The sequence below is a fragment of the Lygodium microphyllum genome, chromosome 26 (assembly GCF_053477565.2).
Source record: "Lygodium microphyllum isolate KBCC chromosome 26, Lygodium_microphyllum_v1.1.10, whole genome shotgun sequence".
NCBI classification, from domain to species: Eukaryota; Viridiplantae; Streptophyta; class Polypodiopsida; order Schizaeales; family Lygodiaceae; genus Lygodium; species Lygodium microphyllum.
In genome coordinates, this window is record NC_141160.1 from 3539843 (window position 1) to 3564281 (window position 24439).

Here is a 24439-nt window from a genome sequence, read left to right on the forward strand (position 1 = left end):
TGGTTGCAGACAGCCAAGACACTAACAACCAAGGTGTACTTTAGCTTAAGAATGTCCTCAAATCACTTCATACATTTGCTATTGTGTCTAAGGATTGATACATGACCATGTTGGCATCCATAAACTCTGTCTTCAAGAAGCAATATCATATAATGCATTTACTGTGTGTAACCAGCCAAGTAGATGCCAATGCATTTGTTTCCAACTTCAACCTTTAGCATTCAGTAGCCTCAAATACTCTTCGTAATCCACCAGACATTCAGAAGACATATGCCAGGTTATACAAATGTCAGAATCCTTCTAATGTCATGTATTGCTTTAGTAAAAGACAATGTTTTCTGTCCACAGTAAATGAAAATTTTCAGCATGTGAAAAATTTTAAGATTTGATTATTTTAGCAAAAAATTCTAGCTTAAAGGCATAAAATCAAATCCATATGTCCTCTTTGAATATATCTATGCTCTAATGATGCTTCTAGGTATGTTAGAGAGCTCCAAGATCATGTCAAAGATACATACATGTTGTATATTATCTATATACAATAGACAATATTCAATTCTAGACATGTAACCAATTGTTCAAGCTCACATATCATCTCCCGACCAAGAAATAGCATATCAAGACATCAAAGGTCCTTCCAAGAAGAATTTCCAAGCAATATATAGCCTAGTAAGTATTTGTTGAGTTTGTTGGCAGCCAAGGAGACTCCCTCAGCATCAGGTGCAAGCACACAGACTAGTATGATGATAACAGCAGCAGCTCCACAATGAAATGATTACCAATGCTTGCTCTTAAGTTCTCACTAAAGCCTCCACAATTCTCCAAACAAGTCACAAACAGCCTCTTGAGCAATGGAAAACCAAAAGATGCAATGCATGCCTTCAACAGGAGCAATGATAGTCATCCCCTCTTGTGAAGAACCCTGAATCTTCAAGTTCCAAGTCTGCTTCACAAATGTTATCCACCACAGAGCCCATTCATGGCTCTGATACCATGTTAAAGGAGAGAATAGAGTATGGAACTCCTCTCTGTTGGTTGAAATATTTGTCTCTCTCCTTCAACAAAATTGCACATTTCCTTCCTTATATCACATCAATGCCCTAACAAAGCAAGGTGGAAAAGCACTAGAAGAAGAGAATTCTCTTCAACCTCAATGGAAAAAGTTTAACTACTAAAGAGCCTTATTCTCAAGCCATCTAGATATGACACATATTATCCAACTAATAATGGCATCTTAAGAATCTCCTTTAAGTGTAATTCTAGCTAGCCATAATTCTTTCTCCATCTATTTGTCAACAATACAACTATGAGGAACCATAACAACTATCTTCTAACTAAGAAATACCTTATTATTCAAGTGCATGCATGTAATATATGCACCATAACCTATACATGGTTGGGGCCCTCAAGTATGGGACAACACTTCAGGCTTGCTTGTCGACCCATCTCCCAAACTAACACAATATGTCTTGTGCACAAAAACAATACTAGTGCTATCCCCTAGGGACAACACAAAAGGTTTTTTAATTGCAAGTACTAAAGATTCCAAGGATCAACATGCAATTAGCTGTTCTTCAAGGTTTTCCATTCCACTACTTCTAATCTGTGACTTGCCAAGCAAGCTTACTAGGAGAATAATCACTATCAAACCCACCAAGAGAATCCCACCAACTTCAATAGCTAGGACACCTACCACCACTCCAACAACAACTTATAACTAGAAGCTTCTATGCCATCAACACTTTGAAGAATTCCTCCAAGGTGACACACAATTGTCCCCAACATCCATATCTTTAGTGCAAGTTGAAGCCTACCACCTACAACAAAGACTGCCATGGCACTAGCCCTCTAGAAGGGAGATACTATTAACCATGGGAAGTACATGGCATGCAAAGTGTAAGCAAGAATGAGAAAACATGAGAAGGAGCCAAAATTTCTGAAAATAGTCTTCGAATTACTAACCACAATATAATGTGATAAAGCACATGCACATTTGAATAGCTAAAATTTTTGAAAATATTCTTTGGATTATTAACCACAATATAACATGCACATTTGAATAGCGAAATGGTTGCAACACTTATATTGATTAAGCATGTAAATCCGCAAGCTCAGGCATTATCTCATGTGCATTGTAATGATAGCATAGGCTCCCATGGAAAAACCACAAAGGTTGTAGTTCATTCTAACCATAGGAAAAGCATGCAATAAAGGATAACTAGTCTTGAGGCCCTAAAGTGGGATGGATGCCCAAGAGTGATGGGAAAACCCTAACACTAGAAATCATGTATAAAAAGGATGAGAATGAATAGAACAAGCTATTCATGTATATGAAAAATTTGTGCACTTGCCTTCTTACTTTCATTGTGAGAGAGTGAGTGAGAGTGAGAGTGAGAGAGTGAGGGTGAAGGATCAAGAGGGTGAAACTCTACTCATCTTCTCTCCTAGCAATCTCTCTTCCTATACCCATCCTTCTCTTTTGCATGTGGAAGTCATAGAGGATTGAGAGTCGAAAGAGCACTCACTTGGATTGTGGAGTGTGCAAAGCCCATCCTTCATGGGATTGAAGGAAGGCCATGCTATTCACTACAAACAAATGCTTACGTTCGTGTGTGAGAGACTATGTGAGAGGTGATTATTCATTTCTCATGTGTCAAAGATGTTAAAGGCATGTCTAGTTGCTAGCCCACCAAAGTCTTGGGGATGTTTGATGACCTAGCGTTAGATTTTCATGTTTGGGTGCTTCAAGTTGGATGTATGGCCACCCTTCCTTGGGTACCACTACTAAATTTCTTCTATGTTCATTGTTGCTATTTCTTATACCTCTCTCAATCACTTCATATCTATTCATTATTGAGTTTTTGGGTCTTCCATCGTCCTTTTCGAAGAAATTTTTATTATACTTTGTGTCTTCTTTAACAGTTATTTCTTAACTCAACAGTTAAAGTTCCACCAACATCTTTCGAGATCATTCTAACTTTCCATTAGGATAGTGTAAAATTCCTAACCAATTCATAACACAGACCACTGATTTAATTGAAAGCTTCCTTTAAAAAAGAACCGTTTATTTATAATAACTACGTATTTTTCGTATTCTTTCGTTAACTTTCAAGTAACCTCCATTATTTTAGCACATTGCTCAAATGAATTTTTTTTCCAAAATCTTCAATATGTGACAAAATCAGGTCCTATTTACAAAAATATACCCCTGCAGTAGAAATGGCAAGAGGCAAAACTAGCATCATTTCAACATACAATTTGGTCAAAACAACCATCTTTTAGAGTTTCCTAATCTAAGGAAGGATTAGCCACTTATCCATCTTCTTTTTGCGTTAAAAAACTGGCACAATATCTCTATGGCTACCTATAATAGAGTGTACAAAGTGGAGGAAAAGAAATTCATAAAACCATAGTTCAAGCTTCTATAACTTCTTCAAAGTCTAGAGAACATCAAGCTAGTATGCCTATAATATTTGAGAAGGTTGCAAACTTCATCTTCAACACATTATGGCTATGAAAGTCCTCCTTCAATTGGTCTTGCAACATCTTACATTCTATGACTTGAGGTTTCTTCACCTCTCTTTCTACCCTCATGAACTCTTCATCAAAATCATTAAACAAAGCTTATCATGTTTCGACAAAATTGAAAAGAAAGAAGGCAACCCAATAGCTCATCTTGTTTACTCCCAATGGAAAAGAAAAAATGAATAGCAAACGCTCATTCTCCATTTAGGTATTGTAGGGAAAGAGGAAGAAACAAAAGCCTTGCTCCAACACAATAGTATTAACCACTTGCTCATAGTCCTCTCTCCACTCTTCACACCACTACTTTTTAATACTGCTGCTAATTACTACTCAATACCATTTCTCATCCCTTCCCAACCCTAGAAGCTATGTTAGCATGCTTAGGGAGCTCATGGGCTATTCTACATGTCCTTCATGTTGATTATCTAGCTCATACGGAATTGTGATACCCTCATCGGCTCCCCACATACTTGTTAATTCAATCCAACCTAGATTGATGATCAGAACTACCAAATATGGCTTATAAGAATCATACCAAAGCCAAGTGTATTCATCACATGAAAAACATGTTAATTAGTTTTTATCAGTAGCCTTATAAGGGTCTTTCATATTTTCACATTTATCTTTATGTAATCCTCCTTCATGTGTTTGTGAAGGCTGGCTTTATTTGAAGATGATAAAAGCATGTTCCCATGGTTTATGTCTCCTTCCACTTGTGCATCTCAAAAGGTTGTCCTTCCACTAATCCTACAAGCACTTGGACTTGGCCATGGTACAAAACATTCATAAAACCATAGTTCAAGCTTCTATAACTTCTTCAAATTCTAGAGAACATCAAGCTAGTATGCCTGTAATATTTGAGAAGGTTGCAAACTTCATCTTCAACACATTATGGCTATGAAAGTCCTCCTTCAATTGGTCTTGCAACATCTTACATTCTATGACTTGAGGTTTCTTCACCTCTCTTTCTACCCTCATGAACTCTTCATCAAAATCATTAAACAAAGCTTATCATGTTTAGACAAAATTGAAAAGAAAGAAGGCAACCCAATAGCTCATCTTGTTTACTCCCAATGGAAAAGAGAACACGAATATCAGACGCTCATTCTCCATTTAGGTATTGTAGGGAAAGAGGAAGAAACAAAAGCCTTGCTCCAACACAATAGTATTAACCCCTTGCTCATAGTCGTCTCTCCACTCTTCACACCACTACTCTTTAATAGTGTTGCTAATTACTACTCAATACCATTTCTCATCCCTTCCCAACCCTAGAAGCTATGTTAGCATGCTTAGGGAGCTCATGGGCTATTCTACATGTCCTTCATGTTGATTATCTAGCTCATACAGAATTGCGATACCCTCATCGGCTCCCCACATACCTGTTAATTCAATCCAACCTAGATTGATGATCAGAACTACCAAATATGGCTTCTAAGAATCATACCAAAGCCAAGTGTATTCATCACATGAAAAACATGTTAATTAGTTTTTATCAGTAGCCTTATAAGGGTCTTTCATATTTTCACATTTATCCTTATGTAATCCTCCTTCATGTGTTTGTGAAGGCTGGCTTTATTTGAAGATGATAAAAGCATGTTCCCATGGTTTATGTCTCCTTCCACTTGTGCATCTCAAAAGGTTGTCCTTCCACTAATCCTACAAGCACTTGGACTTGGCCATGGTACAAAACATACATAGCTCAAGACGTAGACATAGCCCATTAGCGCATAATCCAAAATTGAAGTAAAGAATATCATCATCATCATTTAAGTGTTGGGAAATAGACTTGTGCCACTAAGATATTAGTGTCCATCCATGGAAAGTGGCAATCTCTTTACCAACAACAAACATGAGTGTCAATAGCTTTTGTCATAAACTACTATATAGTAAAAATAAAAAGTAAGACCATCAATAGTACATGACCTAGATCATAACTTCATCATACCCTTGTTTACTAGAGCTCTCCATGCCAACAATATGTATCAGGAGCATAGCATGGTTTTGCACAACTACATCCCAAGCTAACCATATGTAGCCTGCATGTTATAAAACAAAGATGCTCAATATATGAAAGGACACCAAGCCGTTTTACATGTAAACCAAAATATTGTTATTAGGCTTATTGTAGGATGCTGTTATCAAAATATTGTGTTTCATTTTGCAATCAAGTTGTTTTGCCACTCGATATGATGTAAACCAAGAGGGAGAGCTCCTGCTCAAGCACATGTAGTTTTCGCGTTTAATATGGGAATGGTTGAAAAACAATAGAAAGATGCTGAGTATTTTTCTATGTTTTCTCAATTTTCTATGAATAGTTACATTATGCCTCATCCAAAATATCTATCTTTTACCTATATTCAAGATTGAAGAATATATGTAAGATTGTAACGCAAAAAGATATGCTCCAAAGATGCTATTTTGCATCTACTACATTTCACACCTATTTGTATGCATAGAAACTATAAGCAACATAATATCAAGATTTTGATCTAGACTTTTATTTATATACTCTATTTATGTTTGCCTACATGTGTGTGTACGTGCATGTGCACACATGCATATAAGTTGTGGGGGTGGGGGGGTTGGTGTTCTATCTTCCACTACGTTTTTAATGCCATGTTCACATCCTTAATAGACTAACATGCACTACAAGGTATCAATGATTATAGTTTGACAACATGTACAGTAGTAAGCACAAGCTAATATAACAAGACTTATATGGATGAAAAACATGTGTACCTTAAACATCCAAACAATGTCTCTTTACATTTGTCAACGGTTGTTAACAGACTTCAAATAGATTCACACGTCGTTGCTTGCGTATCACAAAAGTGAAAAAGAAAGCGGAACCGCATACATGATCTCAACATATACATTCAAGACTTCAAATATGTAATAATGAGATAAAATCTCTAAGAAAACCATAAACTTAGTCAAGTTACATGAATATAATGCTGTAGCTTCTTGAGTCAATGACTCTAGGTCTAGCCTCTATGGCTTCATATGAGCGCCTTTATTTAATTTGGATAGTTGAAGGCCTTCTACATGATCACCATCCCATTAGTATATGCAGGTTCTATCTCTACCATGAAGATACATGGGGATAGGTCGGCCCTTGAACATACTCTGTAGTACGAGTATCTGCTTCATAAACCTGAGCAAAGAGAGACATTAGTGAATTGCAAACATGATTTAGTGAGTATCTGCTTCATAAACCTACTACTAAACTACTAGACTCGAATGCCTTGGACGTTAGAAGTTGAAAGATCATGGTGACATGTGCAACTTGCTGAGAGCAACTGTGGGAAAGTGCTAAGCAAATTTCAATGAAAATATTAGAAAGGGCCTAGAACAAGATCAAAGCGCATTAACCATATGTACACCACCAAGTACTGGCGCATACACTGCAGGAGAGGAGAGGGGAAGGCAACGCCTACCACAGGAGGTGGGGCGCAGGCCGGCTGCTGGTGGTGGTGGTTTGGGGGGTATTCTGGGGCACCACTCACTGAGTAGGACTGATACTCCTGGACATACCCCTCGCGATTGTAAGGGGGAGGCACGGCATGATGGTGGTGGCGCGATCCTTCATGCTCGTAACAGTGATGGTGCTGATCCTGGAAAGACATACTCTCTCTCTCTCTCTCTCTCTGTGTCTGTGTCTGTGTGTGTGTGTGTGGGTGGGTGGGTATTGTATTACAGACCTGTGCTTGCAGTTTGCTGCGACTCATGGGTCTATATATACATACACGTCGAGGGCTCGCATGTTACATGGTTATTCCCACACTATCACACACTGCCAACCACGCGTACTTTTGATTCCCTAACTTTACTTCCAAAAGCTGGGAATAATATCCTTCTAATCATCCGATATGAGAGCCGTCTTCCTTTTGATCACATCACACACACACACACACCCTCCCTAACAAACCCCCAACAAAAACACTTGTGTCGGTTGATTCATACCAAAATGTTAGCTTCATTCTACACGTGTAGTGTCATTGCATTTGCCAATTGATTCACCCAACATTCTAAATCACAGTTCTCAAGTAACAAAGTTACACAACATCTTACATGATCAAAGGACCAGATTATAGGGATGTTTGATCAAAGGTCAAAAAGAGCGGAAGTGTGATCAGAAGACTTTGGCACAATTCATACCTAGCACTGTGTGAGCAAGACTATGTAGACTTCCACACGACAACGGCACCACCTTCTTTATTCTCTCCTAGAGTGAAGACGAGTTTCTACTGCCACCAAGGCATGTACGAGTGCGAAAACGAGTCATAAGGGAATTCCGGTTCATTACACGACATATTTGAATTATGAGCTCCTCATATGAGGATAAGGTATTTTTGAGTAGCACATTTACCTAATAGGTCTCCATCTTAACACGCCAAATGGTGGTGGAGTATAGCCAAATATCTAGAGACAAACCAAAGAGGGGGTTGCTGCATTGCCCACATGCCTACATGCATAGTAGAGCTATTACTACATACAAGGCCCTTATTTAGAGGGCGTATCATCACGCAAGTCCTGCCAAACTTCTTGGGGAGAGGTGTACATGGGGGCATGAGCGAAAAAGCAAATATGCAATTCTCTATTTAGCATATTAGTCGATGCCTCATTTAAAAAGCTTCAACAACTTTCTATAGACGCAACCTTTACTCTCTTTTATTTTTTGTGTGCTGTCAAAGCTCTTATATAACGAGGAAGCATTAGCTATCTATTGTAATCATCTTCAAAATCAAAGTTTTTTATTTCCTATATTCTCTATTCTTAACTTGGTTAAAATTTCCTATACTCTATTACATTCTCTTTTCTTACATTTGTTACTTTCGTTCTCTCAAACACTCATTTGCATGCACACACACACACACACACACACACACACACACACAAAGTTACATCTCTCTCTCTCTCTCTCTCTCTCTCTCTCTCTCTCATATACACATATTGAGCTAAATATAAAGCTCTCTTGTCATTTATTGATTGAATTTTACTCTATCTCATCCTTTCCTATCTCATGTTTGGACACACTCATAGCTCTTGATAGAGGGCAAATATTCAAACTTCAAAGGCATTGAGATCATTCAAGCAATCAACTTTCACAATGGGTAAGTGAAGAGTATACCTTTACTTTTTACATACAAACATATTTTTCTTTTATTGTTGTTTCAATATGCAAACTTTACTTTTGATTTTTCTTAGTAGCTTGTATATGATTCAACATCTAGATTTTCTTATGGCTTTCAACATGTGATTTGATATGAGAGCTACATCATTGTCTTGGAGTGGTATGAGTTATTGGCTATAGGTAATGTGTTCAAAAATTGATGGAGTAAGGTCTAGGCGAGCTTCAATTAATGCTATTGAAGCAAGATTCTCTTGACCTTGAATGAATGCAACAAAACCATAAAACCCTTTATCATTCTCACTAGGTGTGATACAACATCCCATCTCTAATATATTCCCATAGCATACACTCATACCCCATTAGCCAAATGAGTAGGATGGGTACATGATCTCTTCATAGGACATGTAGGTCATACCTCATCAATGAGACTAGTAGGATCAATGGACCTGCATGCTATTGAAAGGTGGAGCAAGGGTGAGATGAAAAGCAAAAGCAAGAGGATGCAAGGGCTATGGAGGTTCAAGCAAGAGAGAGAGAGAGCAATATGGTATCTAGGAACTTTAATAATCAAAATGTTCTCTTGTTCTATTGTCATTGAAGAATAAAGAATAAAGTGACGATTATGGGTGGCCACCACTTGTAATGTATAAGTATGCGAAAACTATACGCAAAGTAAATATAAGCAACTAACCACATGTAGCCTTTGACCCCCAATAACCTCCCACTTAAAGGTGAATATGCATTGAGAGAACCCAGGGAGGTCAATCATAAATTTATGTATATATCACGTGGGCTCAACATAAGGGATTTTTAAAATTTTACAGATTTTTTTAAAATCATAAATATATGTATATATCACAGACGTAGAGGCAGAGACATTGCTCCAAATATTGCTAAGAAAGGGAGTGCTAAGGTATGGGAATACCCTAATCCGAGGCGCCAACTCAAAGCCATAGAAAAGGTCAAAGAGTGGGTGAGAGAAGACATGTTTAATCAACTTCTTCTCCATCTTGGGCTTCCCCCAATGCCTCCCTAATGATGGCCATCAAGACCCCACCAAATCCCATGGTCAAGGCCTTGGAGGATGACGTCTTTCTTGCCCTAAAGTCTTGGGACTCTCCACCTGCAGCAGGTGTTCCTCCTGTGGGCCAGTGCCTTTGCCAAAGTATCAATGGTCTTCCACATGAAGCTGTTCAGGTTCACTTCATTTAGAAACTCAGTCGCAATGCTTTCTAACATCAGCACATTGATCCTTCTCATCAATGCATCGTATCTTTGGCTAGAAAACAGGGTCATGCATCATTTTGGCTTGCAACTAGACCTCTAGATCAAGGATATCTACCAAGTTGATGCCATCGTAGTGTGGATCGTTCTAAGCATGCTATATACATCCCTTTTTGGTCATCTTTCCACCTTGTTGGCTAGGCCCAACGTCCTCTCCACCAACTCTGGGGTCAACTTCCACCTAGTGGGCATCTTCTCCTTGGCACATCGTTACAGTGTTACAGTTCCTATTGAAGGTTTGGAGGAACTCTGCACACTTTTTGTATTTGATGGCCTAGCCAACCTTTTCCACATATTTCTGAAACTTGCATTGGTTCACAATTCACCGTATGACTTGCTCCTCCATGACCACTCCTCCAAATTCAAGATGTGCGTGAACTTGAATTGGTTGTAGGCCCTCATCTCCACTGAGAGGTTATACTTTTCTTGCTCTTCCTTTGAGAATGGAAATTTGCTAGTTTTTTCCTGTCCTCCCATTGTAGGTGTCTATCACGAAGCCACATCTCACCATTAGTATTCTTTTAAACAATTTCTTACGGAAAGACATGTAGAAAGTGGTTGCGTCCTTATGGAAAATTGAAATGCTTAAGTACAGAAAGAGAATTTTCCTTCAAGCAGTCCATGCATTCCAACGAATTTTATGATACTTTTCCTTAATCCCAAGTTTTTTTTAATCCATTCTTTTCTGCTAGTCTGTTTTTATGTTCCATACTTTACCCCCTTCCCCCCACGGGGGATTCACTAGTAGTAATAAGAAGATGTCACTTGCGTACAAGAAATATATGAAAATACCCCTTATCTACCCCCTATTTATGGGACCTTACCTTATAAAATGTACCTTCCTTCCCTTAAATAACCCTCCTCCCTTACACTCACATGGTACCATACGGTAAACCCTAGTGGACCCCCCGGGTTCCCCCCTTGGGAGTTGAGAAGGATCCTTCCTAGGATTTGAAGGGTTAAGGGTGTTGCACATGCTCACAGTGCTTCACTTTTGCATGAGCCAAGCGTAGAAGTTTGGATTGTATTCCATATTAGCATAGTGGTCCATGTCAAAAGGTCAGATGCCTACACGAGTGTTAACCCCAAGCCAAAAGGCAGAAGAATGAATGAAAGAGCGGGAAGAAGATGGAAAAGGAGCAAAGACACATAGGTAGCCTTTAAAGCTAAGCTAGGGCCAAAAGCGTAATTTTAAATGAAAGGCACCTCAAAAACTTTAAAAACTCTTGTAAAAGAGCGCCAGGCTCCCTCGTGTGCCAATTATAAAGTATTAAATGGGTGTAGGTTAGAGGCACAAGGCTAGAAGGGGGAAATAGACAAAGGACCTTGCCACAATGGCCGGTCATGTAAAAAGGGATGGGCGCCCATGGGGTTTTTAGGGTTTGTATATATAAAGTTCAAAAAGTGATTGGAAGCTCATTCTTTGGTGTGTGGCTAACAAGAGCTCTTCTATTCTTCTCTTCTCCTTACTTATGTGTGCTCTTGAGAGAGGGAGTGTGAGAGTGTGAGGGAGTGAGGGATCAAGAGGGTGAAGCTCTTCACCATCTCCTCTTCTCTTCTTCTCTTCTCTTCTCTTCTCTTCTCTTCTCTTCTCTTCTCTTGCATGCGGCTATGGTGGATGGAGCTTGGAGATGGAGGAGGCTTGAGGATGCTTGAGCTAGCATCTAGGATCGTGGAGCTACCGGTGTGTGTGAGAGAGAAGGCAACTCATATTGGCATCAAGTTAAGCTCACTACACTCGTAGGATTGACAATGCGTCGCCTATGTGAGAGGTAGCCATTAGAGCTTGCTTGGAATGCTTGAAACAATAAGCGGTCCGTGGATCTTGGCGGTCGATCGAAAGCTTCCACATTTTGGTTCCATTGGTAGGACCAATGGATTCAAGCTTGAGCGCTTGCGCAACTCATATCGAGCATCGAAGTAAGGGATCCATCCCCAAAACGGAGCTTGAGATAGGTAGGAAGTTTGGCTGTTTTGATCTTCAAAACAAGTAAGTATTTTGGGTTAGTTAGTTAGTTTGATGATTGAAAGACATGGAGAAATCATTTCATTTTGTTGCTTTCGATTCTTGTTGGATTTTGTGTAGGATAGGATTAGGAAATTGAATCGGGAAAGGGTAGGGTTTACTGTTGCAAAACAGGGCAAAATAGGGCATAAATCACGCAAAAAATGGCAAAAAGCTTGCTTGGGATGCTTAATATCGGCAAATGAGTGATGGGGAGCATCAAAGCCTTACCCGAGAGGAGGTTTAAGAGCCAAGAGGTCAAGGGAGAGCGCATTTGTAACCATTGCACAAAGAGAGAGAGAGAGAGAGAGAGAGAGAGCCCTCAAAGATTCAATTCGATCTTGTCATCGGAGAGCTTATCGCTCACCCCAAGCATACCAATGACTACCCTTGGGTAAGTGAAGAGTATACCTTTACTTTTTACATACAAACGTATTTTTCTTTTATTGTTGTTTCAATATGCAAACTTTACTTTTGATTTTTCATAGTAGCTTGTATATGATTCAACATCTAGATGTTCATATGGCTTTCAACATGTGATACAACATCCCATCTCTAATATTCCCATAGCATATACTCATACCCCATTAGCCAAATTAGTAGGACGGGTACATGATCTCTTCATAGGACATGTAGGTCATACCTCATCATGGTAATGTATAAGTCTGCGAAAATTGTATACAAAGTAAATATAAGCAACTAGGCACATGTAGCCTTTGACCCCCAATAACCCCCCACTTAAAGGTGAATATGCATTAGTGGTGAGAGAACTCGGGGAGGCCAATCATAAATTTATGTATATATCATGTGGGCTCAACATAAGGGATTTTCAAAATTTTGCACATTTTTTTAAAATCGTAAATATATGTACACTTCATTCAGAAACTTAGCCGCAATGCTTTCTAACATCAGCACATTGATCCTTCTCATCAATGCATCGTATCTTTGGCTAGAAAACAGGGCGTGCATCATTTTGGCTTGCAACTAGACCTCTGGATCAAGGATATCTGCCAAGCTGATGCCATCGTAGTGTGGACCATTCCAAGCATGCTATATACATCTCTTTTTGGTCATCTTTCCACCTTGTTGGATAGGCCCAACGTCCTATCCACCAACTTTGGGGTCAACTTCCACCTAGTGGGCGTCTTTTCATTGGCGCATCGTTACAGTGCTACAGTTCCTATTGAAGGTTTGGAGGAACTCCGCACACTTTTTGTAGTTGACGGCCTAGCCAACCTTTTCCACATACTTCTAAAACTTGCATTGGTTCACAATTCACCGTATGGCTTGCTCCTCCATGACCATATCCTCCAAATTCAAGATGCACGTGAACTTGAATTGGTTGTAGGCCCTCATCTCCATTGAGAGGTTATACTTTTCTTGCTCTTCCTTTGAGAATGGAAATTTGCTAGTTTTTTCCTGTCCTGCTATTGTAGGTGTCTGTTACAAAAAGACGTGTAGAAAATGGTTGTGCCCTTATGGAAAATTGAAATGCTCAAGTACAGAAAGAGAATTTTCCTTCAAGCAGTCCATGAATTCCAACCAATTTTATGACACTTTTCCTTAATCCCAAGTTTTTTTTAATCCATTCTTTTTTGCTCGTCTATTTTTATGTTCCATACTTTATCCCCTCTCCCCCACGGGGGATTCACTATTAGTAATAAGAAGAGTCACCTGCGTGTAAGAAATATATGAAAATGCCCCTTATCTACCCCCTATTTATGGGACCTTACCTTATAAAATGTACCTTCCTTCCCTTAAATAACCCCCCTCCCTTACACTCACGTGGTACCATATGGTAAACCCTAGTGGACCCCCAGGGCTCCCCCCTTGGGAGATGAGAAGGATCCTTCCTAGGATTTGAAGGGTTAAGGGTGTTGCACATGCTCATAGTGCTTCACTTTCGCATGAGCCAAGTGTAGAAGTTCAGATTGTATTCCATATTAGCATAGTGGTCCATGTCAAAAGGTCAGATGCCTACACAAATGTTAACCCCAAGCCAGAAGGCGAAAGAATGAATGAAAAAGCGGGAAGAGGATGGAAAAAGAGCAAAGACACGTAGGCGGCCTCTAAAGCTAAGCTGGGTCCAAATGCGTAATTTTAAATGAAAGGCACCTCAAAAACTCTAAAAACTCTTGTAAAAGAGCGCCAGGCTCCCTCCTGTGCCAATTGTAAAGTATTAAATGGGTGTGGACTTCTTTATTCTCTCCTAGAGTGAAGAGCTGGGTGTGGACTTGCTTACAAGTTTCTACTGCCACCAAGGCATGTACGAGCGCGAAAACGAGTCATAAGGGAATTCTGGTTCATTACACGACATATTTGAATTATGAGCTCCTCATATGAGGATAAGGTATTTATGAGTAGCACATTTACCTAATAGGTCTCCATCTTAACACACCAAATGGTGGTGGAGTATAGCCAAATATCTAGAGACAAACCAAAGAGGGGGTTCCTGCATTGCCTACATGCCTACATGCATAGTAGAGCTATTACTACATATAAGGCCCTTATTTAGAGGGTGTATCATCACGCAAGTCCTGCCAAACTTCTTGGGGAGAGGTGTACATGGGGGCATGAGCAAAAAAGCAAATATGCAATTCTCTATTTAGCATATTAGTCGATGCCTCATTTAAAAAGCTTCAACAACTTTCTATATACGCAACCTTGGGTAAGTGAAGAGTATACCTTTACTTTTTACATACAAACGTATTTTTCTTTTATTGTTGTTTCAATATGCAAACTTTACTTTTGATTTTTCATAGTAGCTTGTATATGATTCAACATCTAGATGTTCATATGGCTTTCAACATGTGATACAACATCTCATCTCTAATATTCCCATAGCATATACTCATACCCCATTAGCCAAATTAGTAGGACGGGTACATGATCTCTTCATACGACATGTAGGTCATACCTCATCAATGAGACTAGTAGGATCAATGGACTTGCATGCTATTGAAAGGTGGAGCAAGGGTGAGATGAAAAGCAAAAGCAAGAGGATGCAAGGACTATGGAGGTTCAAGAAAGAGAGAGAGCAATATGGTATCTAGGAAGTTTAATAATCAAAATGTTCTCTTATTCTATTGTCATTGAAGAATAAAGAATAAAGTGACCATTATGGGTGGCCACCACTGGTAATGTATAAGTCTGCGAAAATTGTATACAAAGTAAATATAAGCAACTAGGCACATGTAGCCTTTGACCCCCAATAACCCCCCACTTAAAGGTGAATATGCATTAGTGGTGAGAGAACCCGGGGAGGCCAATCATAAATTTATGTATATATCATGTGGGCTCAACATAAGGGATTTTCAAAATTTTGCATATTTTTTTAAAATCATAAACATATGTACATATCATAGACGTAGAGCCAGAGACATCGCTCCAAAGATTGCTAAGAAAGGGAGTGCTAAGTAGGAGAATACCCTAATTCGAGGCGCCAACTCGAAGCCATAGAAAAGGTCAAAGAGTGGGTGAGAGAAGACATGTTTAATCAACTTCTTCTCCATCTTGGGCTTGTCAAGATTATGGGAGAGAAGGAAGGAGTCTCACTTCTAGCTTTCTCACTTACACAATGGGGGAATACACACAAAGGTGGAGGCTGAAAACAGTTTTCCTCTTCTTAGTTGTGTAAGCCAAAAAGAACTCCAGTACAGATAAATAAAAGAACCCTATATATCGGTCTCAAACCAAACTCAACTAACTAAGGTGGCACACTAACTGAGCCACAAACTAGAGTAGATAAGGGTAGCTATCATCTTGCTATTATTCATGGGTGGTGTACCAACCGCATCTGCAGCTACCAAGTAGGTGACATAAATGCACAACGGACACCTTGGCATATCACGAGTGGAGCTCGATATCTCAACACTCCCCCTCGAGCTCAATCCCAATTCCTGCACACCAAGCAGGTCTCTAAACTTGTGCAGCTTCTCTGCACCCAATACCTTCGTAAATATGTCAGCTACCTGATCCTCTGTGCTGACATAAACTAGATCAATAAGACCTAGTAAAATCCTCTCCCGCACATAGTGATAATGCACATCAATGTGCTTTGTTCTAGCATGATAGACTGGGTTAGTTGCCAAGTGTATACTACTCATGTTGTCACAATAAATGACAACTGGCCCATCTGTAGGCTGATGCATATCATAAAGTAGCTTATGCAACCAAGCTGGCTCACGTGCAGCCATTGCTGCAGGCCTGTACTCAGCCTCTGTGCTCGACAAGGCAACTGTAGGCTGTTTCTTGCTGCTCCAAGTGACTGCAGCACTCCCAAAAGAGAACACATATCCACTGGTAGATTGTCTATCAGAAATACTACCAGCCCAATCAACATCAGTGTAGGGCCATGCAACTGTATCTGAACCCCAGTCTCATAAAATAGTCCATACTGCAATGTGGACCTCACATACCTGAGTATACGTCTAGCCACATCCAAATGCGGTTTCCTTGGAGCCTGCATAAACTGACTTACCAATCCAATAGCATAGCTCAAATCTGGCCTGGTAATAGTCATATAAATCAAACTTCCTACTATGCGTCTGTACATAGTAGGGTCTTTGAGAAGCTCACCTGCATCTGCGCTCAACTTCACATTTTGCTCCAAAGGAACTGAAATAGGCTTACATCCTGTCATCCCATATTTGGACAGCATGTCCAATCCATACTGCCTCTGCAAGAGCCATATCCCACTTGGTGATCTAATCACCTCAATGCCCAAGAAATAACACAGCTCTCCCAAATCATTCATCTCAAACTTCTGCTTCAATAGCATTTTCACATGAAGTATATCTTCATCACTATCACCTGTGATAATTAAATCATCAACATAAATGACAAGCAACATAATACCTTTCTCTGTTTTTCTCACATAAAGTGAGAAATCTGCCTTGGAAATCTGAAAGCCAATAGTGACAAGATACTGTCCTATCTTGGCAGACCATGCTCTAGGTGCTTGCTTCAAGCCATACAAGGCTTTCTTCAACCTGCAAACAAACTCAGGATGAACAGCATGCACATAACCTGGTGGCTGCTCCATATAGACCTCTTCTTGCAAATCACCATGCAAGAAAGCATTCTTTACATCCATCTGATGTAAAGACCATCCCTTTGATGTAGCCATAGCGATGATTTCTCTTACGGTTGCCATCCTTGCAACCGTATTGAATGTTTTTTCATAATCAATGCCATATGTTTGTGCATACCCCTTGACTACTAATCTTGCCTTGTATCTATTCACAGAACCATCTGCATTGTGCTTCACCTTATAAATCCACTTACAACCAATTTCAGTCTTATCTTCAGGCAAAGGTACCAATTCCCATGTAGCATTTGCTTCCAAAGCATCCATTTCTTCATCCATGGCTTTTTCCCATTTTTCTTTTCCCATGGCTTGCTCAAAAGAAGTGGGTTCTAGTTCCTGTATCACTTTGACTATATAGGTATAGTGAATGGCTGTAAATCCATCATATTTCACCCTATCCACAGGATACCTAGCTCTCGTAGACCTGCGCAAAGTAGGTTCACTCCCAGGTGCTCTCAAAACATCCCTAGTCTTCCTTACTCCAAGTGTAACAACAGAAGGAATACCCAACTCATCATCAATGCTCTGTTCTGAGCCACTGGATTCACCATCCGCATAAGAGTGACCTGCATTCACATCAAACATGGGCTGATCTACCTTCTCTTTTCCTTTTTGTGATACTTGCATACCACTATCTACATTGCTTTGAGAAGATCTCAATCTGCCTGTCCATGGTGAAGAATGTGAACCACTGCTAGAGTACACTCTAGGCCCACTAATATCTTGTGACTGCTGCTGTGAATTCTATGCAGCATTACCATTTTTTGCATCTACATTATCAATCACATTTACTGGTTTATACCAGCTACTCATCTCATCAAAAACAACATCTCTGCTCACTGCAAACTTACAAGTAGAAGGGTTATAGCATCTATACCCTTTCTACTGCTGCAGAGAGTAACCAATAAAGATGCACTTCTCAGCTTTTGGATCCAACTTGGATCTCAACTCATCTGGCACATGAACATAGGCAATGCAACCGGAAATTTTCAAATGAGAAATATATGGTTTCCTACGAGTATACCTCTCCTCTGGAGTCATGCCATGTATTGCTGCAGTGGGAGTCTTGTTCATTAGGTAGACTGCTGTAGCAACTGCCTCAACCCAGTAAAAATCAGGCAGGTCTTTTTCATTGAGCATGGCACAAGATACCTCTCCAATATGCCTATTTTTTCTTTCTGCAATTCCATTTTGCTGTGGGGCATGACTACATGAATATTGCTGCTTTATGCCATGCTCTTGCAGGAACCTTGCAAACTCATTTGAGAGGTACTCTCCCCCTCCATCTGACCTTAGGCATTTTATTTGCAGGCCTATTTCTTTTTCAACCATAGCTTTAAGAGTTTTGAAATGCCCAAAAACTTCACTTTTCTTTTTCATAAAATACACCCAAAATTTTTTGCTATAGTCATCAATAAAAGTGACAACATAATGACAGCCTCCAAGAGATGCAGCTTTAGTAGTCCACACATCAAAGTGGATTAATTCCAATGGCTTCTTACTCTCTTGAACATGTCTAGGAAATGGTTTCCTTGTCTGTTTTCCAAACTAACAGGCTTCACATACCTTACGCATTTCTGCAACCTTGAATTTAGGCAATCCTGCAACAATATTTTGGGCCTGCATTGATTTAAGTTGTTGTACATTAACATGACCAATGTGTTTATGCTAGATATAAATATCTGCAACTACACCGGTCCCATGTGCAAACATTGCTACACTCAATTCAGGCATGTCTACATCCAATGTAAACATTATGCCCTTCTTCTTTCCTTTTGCTATCAAGCGACCTTTATTTTTCATATCCTCAACAAAGCATCCATGAGGATTAAATCTGACCTGCAAGCCCTGCTCAACCATTTGACCAATAGAAACCAGGTTCTTGGTGATATTCGGGACATGAAATACATCCAACAGGTATTTCTTTTTCCCATCCTGCATAGACAAATGAATTTTTCCAATCTGCACAATAGGATGTGTAGTATCATCACCAGTCTCCACAAATCCTGGTTTTTCCATTTTCCTTGCATCCTGCATCCATTCTGCATGACCTGTCATGTGGTTTGACGTACCTGAGTCAACATACCACACTTCGTTGCTTTCTTCTACACTTGTCACAGAATTATTCATGTGCTGCACCATAAACAAATGCTCATTTCTGTCATCACCCTATCTACTAGAAGATGCATAATTCCCTTGTTGCAATTTTCCATTCATGATGTCATTCTGCTTTTTATAGCAGTCTTTAGCCATATTATCCATTTTACTACAGTAGTAGCATTCAACATTGCTGTTTGCATTTTGCTCTCTTTGCCATCCACCACGACCTCTTTGGCTCCCCCTGCCTCTAGAGTTACCACGTCCTCCTCCATAGGACTGGTTTTCTTGAGTTTGCTGCATATTCTGATTTCTACCACGGCCTCCAGATCGGCCTCCTCTAACTCTGTCTCTACCTTTTCCAGCATTTGAGTAGAAAACATCTTCTTTTGAAGTTGCTCCTGAAGAAGATGCACCACCATTTCTCTGTTCCTTAGAAATTAGAAGAGCAATCAACTCCTCAAAATCAGGAAATCTTTCACGGACGGAAATGGATATTCGAAACTGTGCATAATCCTTTTCTAGACCATTCAAGGTTACAGAAACTAAATCATCATCTTCCATTGGCGACCCAATGGAAGCAAGTGCATCTGCAATCTTCTTCACCTTCATGTGGTAGTCATTGATGCTCATACTTTCTCTTTGCACATTGTGCAACTCTTGCTTGAGTTGCATTTTCATGGCTTGCGTATTTGTGCTATACATTTTTGACAAAGTATCCCATGCCTCCTTTGGCGTACTTGCATCCTGAATATGCACAATCATAGAGTCTGAAATACTGATAGACAGCCAGTACATAACTTTTCTGGCTCTCTCATGCCATCCTTTAAATGCCTGCATTTGTTGTTGATTGGGAATATCAGGAAGAAGTGGTTCTTCTTCATTTCCTGCAATAAATTCCCAATATCCTTTTCCCATAAGGAAATTCGTCATTCTAAAATTCCATGCTTGGAAGTTATTCTTGTTAAGCTTTTCAGTGTGATGATTTGTGAAAGAGAATTAGACGCCATTATAGAACACTGCAAAAAATTATGTCACTACAAAAAATACATCTTCAGCCTCACAAGGGCAAATCTGCAAAACTGATGAAAGTGGTATTTGACCACACAGTCACTTCCTAGTGACAATTTTGCATCAACAGGCAACAAGGATGATTCCATAACTCCCAACGTCTCTGCACATAGGCATACGATGCAATTTCTATGGTAACTTTTCATCAACCTGTAGAACAGTGGTCGCACAGCAAAAAACAGGGCCTTTTCCTGAGTGCGTGCGAAAAACTTCCGCCTCCAAAATAGGCCCCGAAATGGCCTCGAATAAAAAAAACAGGGCAACATATACTGCCCTCTTGCTACACCACGAAGGGCGTCTCAATCTGAGACAATGCACTCTTGCACTTTCTAGCTGTGCTACCTACAAAGACTTGCTCCCAAAACAGAAAAATGAAAGAAACACTAGTCCTCTTACTAGAACACCGTGAACTTGGTTTGCTTTCTTGAGCTCCTTACCACGAACCAGGCTTTGATACCATGTCAAGTTTATGGGAGAGAAGGAAGGAGTCTCACTTGTAGCTTTCTCACTTACACAATGGGAGAATACACACAAAGGTGGAGGCTGAAAACAGTTTTCCTCTTCTTAGTTGTGTAAACCAAAAATAACTCCAGTACAAATAAATAGAAGAACCCTATATATGGGTCTCAAACCAAACTCAACTAACTAAGGTGGCATACTAACTGACCCACGAACTAAAGTAGATAAGGATAGCTATCATCTTGCTATTATTCATGGGTGGTGTACCAACTGCATCTGCAGCTACCAAGTCGGTGACATAAATGCACAACGGTCACCCTGGCATATCACGAGTGGAGCTCGATATCTCAGCAAGGCTTCCCCCAATGCCTCCCTAATGATGGCCATCAAGACCCCACCAAATCCCATGGTCAAGGCCTTGGAGGATGACGTCTTTCTTGCCCTAAAGGCTGGAGACTCTCCACCTGCAGGTGTTCCTCCTATGGCCAGTGCCTTTGCCAAAGTCTCAATGGTCTTCCACATGAAGCTGTTCAGGTTCACTTCATTTAGAAACTCAGTCGCAATGCTTTCTAACATCAGCACATTGATCCTTCTCATCAATGCATCGTATCTTTGGCTAGAAAACAGGGCATGCATCATTTTGGCTTGCAACTAGACCTCTAGATCAAGGATATCTACCAAGTTGATGCCATCGTAGTGTGGACCCTTCTAAGCATGCTATATACATCCCTTTTTGGTCATCTTTCCACCTTGTTGGCTAGGCCCAATGTCCTCTCCACCATCTCTAGGGTCAACTTCCACCTAGTGGGCGTCTTCTCCTTGGTGCATCATTACAATGCTACAGTTCCTATTGAAGGTTTGGAGGAACTCCACATACTTTTTGTAGTTGACGGCCTAGCCAACCTTTTCCACATACTTTTGAAACTTGCATTGGTTCACAATTCACCGTATGACTTGCTCCTCCATGACCACGTCCTCCAAATTCAAGATGTGCGTGAACTTGAATTGGTTGTAGCCCCTCATCTCCACTGAGAGGTTATACTTTTCTTGCTCTTCCTTTGATAATGGAAATTTGCTAGTTTTTTTCTGTCCTGCTATTGTAGGTGTCTGTCATGAAGCCACATCTCACCATTAGTATTCTTTAAAACAATTTCTTACGGAAAGACATGTAGAAAGTGGTTGCGTCCTTATGGAAAATTGAAATGCTTAAGTACAGAAAGAGAATTTTCCTTCAAGCAGTCCATGCATTCCAACTAATTTTATGATACTTTTCCTTAATCCCAAGTTTTTTTTAATCCATTCTTTTCTGCTAGTCTTTTTTTATGTTCCATACTTTACCCCCTTCCCCCCACGGGGGATTCACTAGTAGTAATAAGAAGATGTCACTTGCGTGCAAGAAATATATGAAAATACCCCTTATCTACCCCCTATTTATGGGACCTTACCTTATAAAATGTACCTTCCTTCCCTTAAATAACCCCCCTCCCTTACACTCACGTGGTACCATACGGTAAACCCTAGTGGACCCCCCAGGCTCCCCCCTCGGGAGATGAGAAGGATCCTTCCTAGGATTTGAAGGGTTAAGGGTGTTGCACATGCTCATAGTGCTTCACTTTTGCATGAGCCAAGCGTAGAAGTTCGGATTGTATTCCATATTAGCATAGTGGTCCATGTCAAAAGGTCAAATGCCTACACGAGTGTTAACCCCAAGCCAAAAGGTGGAAGAATGAATGAAAAATCGGGAAGAAGATGGAAAAAGAGTAAAGACATGTAAGCGGCCTTTAAAGCTAAGTTGGGGCCAAAAGCGCAATTTTAAATGAAAGGCGCCTCAAAAACTCTAAAAACTCTTGTAAAAGAGTGCTAGGCTCCCTCCTATGTCAATTGTAAAGTATTAAACAGGTGTAAGTTAGAGGCACAAGGCTAGAAGGGGGAAATAGACAAAATACCTTACCACAATGGTCGGTCATGTAAAAAGGGATGGGCGCCCATGGGGTTTTTAGGGTTTGCATATATAAAGTTCAAAAAGTGAATGGAAGCTCATTCTTTGGTGTGTGGCTAACAAGAGCTCTTCTCTTCTTCTCTTCTCCTTGCTTATGTGTGCTCTTGAGAGAGGGAGTGCGAGAGTGTGAGGGATCAAGAGGGTGAAGCTCTTCACCATCTCCTCTGCTCTTCTTCTCTTCTCTTGCGTGTGCAGCTATGATGGATAGAGCTTGGAGATGGAGGAGTCTTGAGGATGCTTGAGCTAGTATCTGGGATCATGGAGCTACCGGTGTGTGTGAGAGAGAAGGCAACTCATATCCACATCAAGGTAAGTTCACTACACTTGTAGGATCGGCTATGTGAGAGGTAGCCATTAGAGCTCGCTTGGAACGCTTGAGAGGTAGCAATTAGAGCTCCTTGGAACGCTTGAAACAATAAGTGGTCCATGGGTCTTGGCAGTCGATTGAAAGCTCCCACATTTTGGTTTCGTTGTCGGGACCAACGGATTCAAGCTTGAGCGCTTACGCACCTCATATCAAGCATCAAAGTAAGGGATTCATCCCCGAAATGGAGGTTGAGATAGGTAGGAAATTTGGGTGTTTTGATCTTCAAAACAAGTAAGTATTTTGGGTTAGTTAGTTTGTTTGATGATTGGAAGACATGGAGAAATCATTTCAGTTTTTTGCTTTCGATTGTTGTTGCATTTAGTGTAGGATAGGATTAGGAAATTTAATAGGGAAAGGGTAGGATTAACTGTTCCAAAATAGGGCAAAATAGGTCATAAATCATGCAAAAAATGGCAAAAAGCTTGCTTGGGATGCTGAATATCCACAAGTGAGTGATTGGAGCATCAAAGCCTTACCTGAGAGGGGTTTTAAGAGCCAAGAGGCCAAGGGAGAGCTCATTTGCAACCATTGCAATGAGAGAGAGAGAGAGAGAGAGAGAGAGAGTGTGTGTGAGAGAGCCCCCGCAAAGATTCGATTTGATCTCGTCATCGGAGAGCCTACCGCTCACCCCAGGTATACCAATCACTTCCCTTGGTGCCTTAGTTGGGATCTGGAAGTTTGTACTGGGAGTGATTGCCTAAATCGTGAGATTTAATCGAAATGGTCGTTGCGTAGCATTCGTCGCACTGCGTTCGGCCCGTTCGAGCGGCCATTGTAAGGCCAAGTCCCAGACTCGGCCCTCGGACCTTGCCATTCGGCTGGCTCGACCCAAAAACCCTAATCAGCCCTCGACCCATAGTCCACTCAGCCCCATTTACCAATTCAGCCCTCGGCCCAAGACCCGGCCCAAGACCCCGACTCGGCCCTCGGCCCTCGGCCCTCGGCCCAACACTTGACACGGCCCGTCCGAGTGACTCCACTCGGACCTCAGCCCGCGAAAAATTTTTTTACTCGAACGAGTGCAATTCGGCCCGTCCAAGCCACCCACTCGGCCCCTGCAATTCGGACCAGTTGGGCCGAGTGCATATTTGCCTCAACTTTTTAGAAATTTGACCTGACCCAGCTGGAGCTCAACATCACAAACTAATGCAAGCCCTCCTGATGCTCAAAACTTGATTCTAGCGCGGAATAGACAAATCGTAAGGCGCAGCCGCTTAGCAATTTTAGTGGGCTGCCGCGAGACCTAGAGACCTAGAGACCTAGAGGCAACCCGCTGAGCCATAAAACCCCTATTGCCAAAAATGGGCAAGGCAACGTAACTAAAAAGCCCTAAATCCCATCAAGACGGCCAGAGAATTGATCGACAAAGCCTATCAGGCCCAAAATGAAGCGAGGGTGCGTAAGACGCT

General features: G+C 40.7%; 1 long non-coding RNA gene across 2 annotated transcripts; it reads right to left on the reverse strand.

Annotated features, from left to right (window-relative positions):
• Nucleotides 1-224: 224 nt before the first annotated feature.
• Nucleotides 225-7291, reverse strand: LOC148012949 (uncharacterized). Of its 2 annotated transcripts, XR_015688867.1 has the most exons (3): nucleotides 6963-7248; nucleotides 5471-6679; nucleotides 225-239 (listed from the first exon to the last, which is right to left on the reverse strand). It is a non-coding gene; the product is annotated as an uncharacterized LOC148012949 (long non-coding RNA). The 2 variants fall into 2 exon arrangements; XR_015688866.1 differs by lacking the exon at nucleotides 225-239 and having other exon boundaries at nucleotides 6417-6679; nucleotides 6963-7291.
• Nucleotides 7292-24439: the final 17148 nt, after the last annotated feature.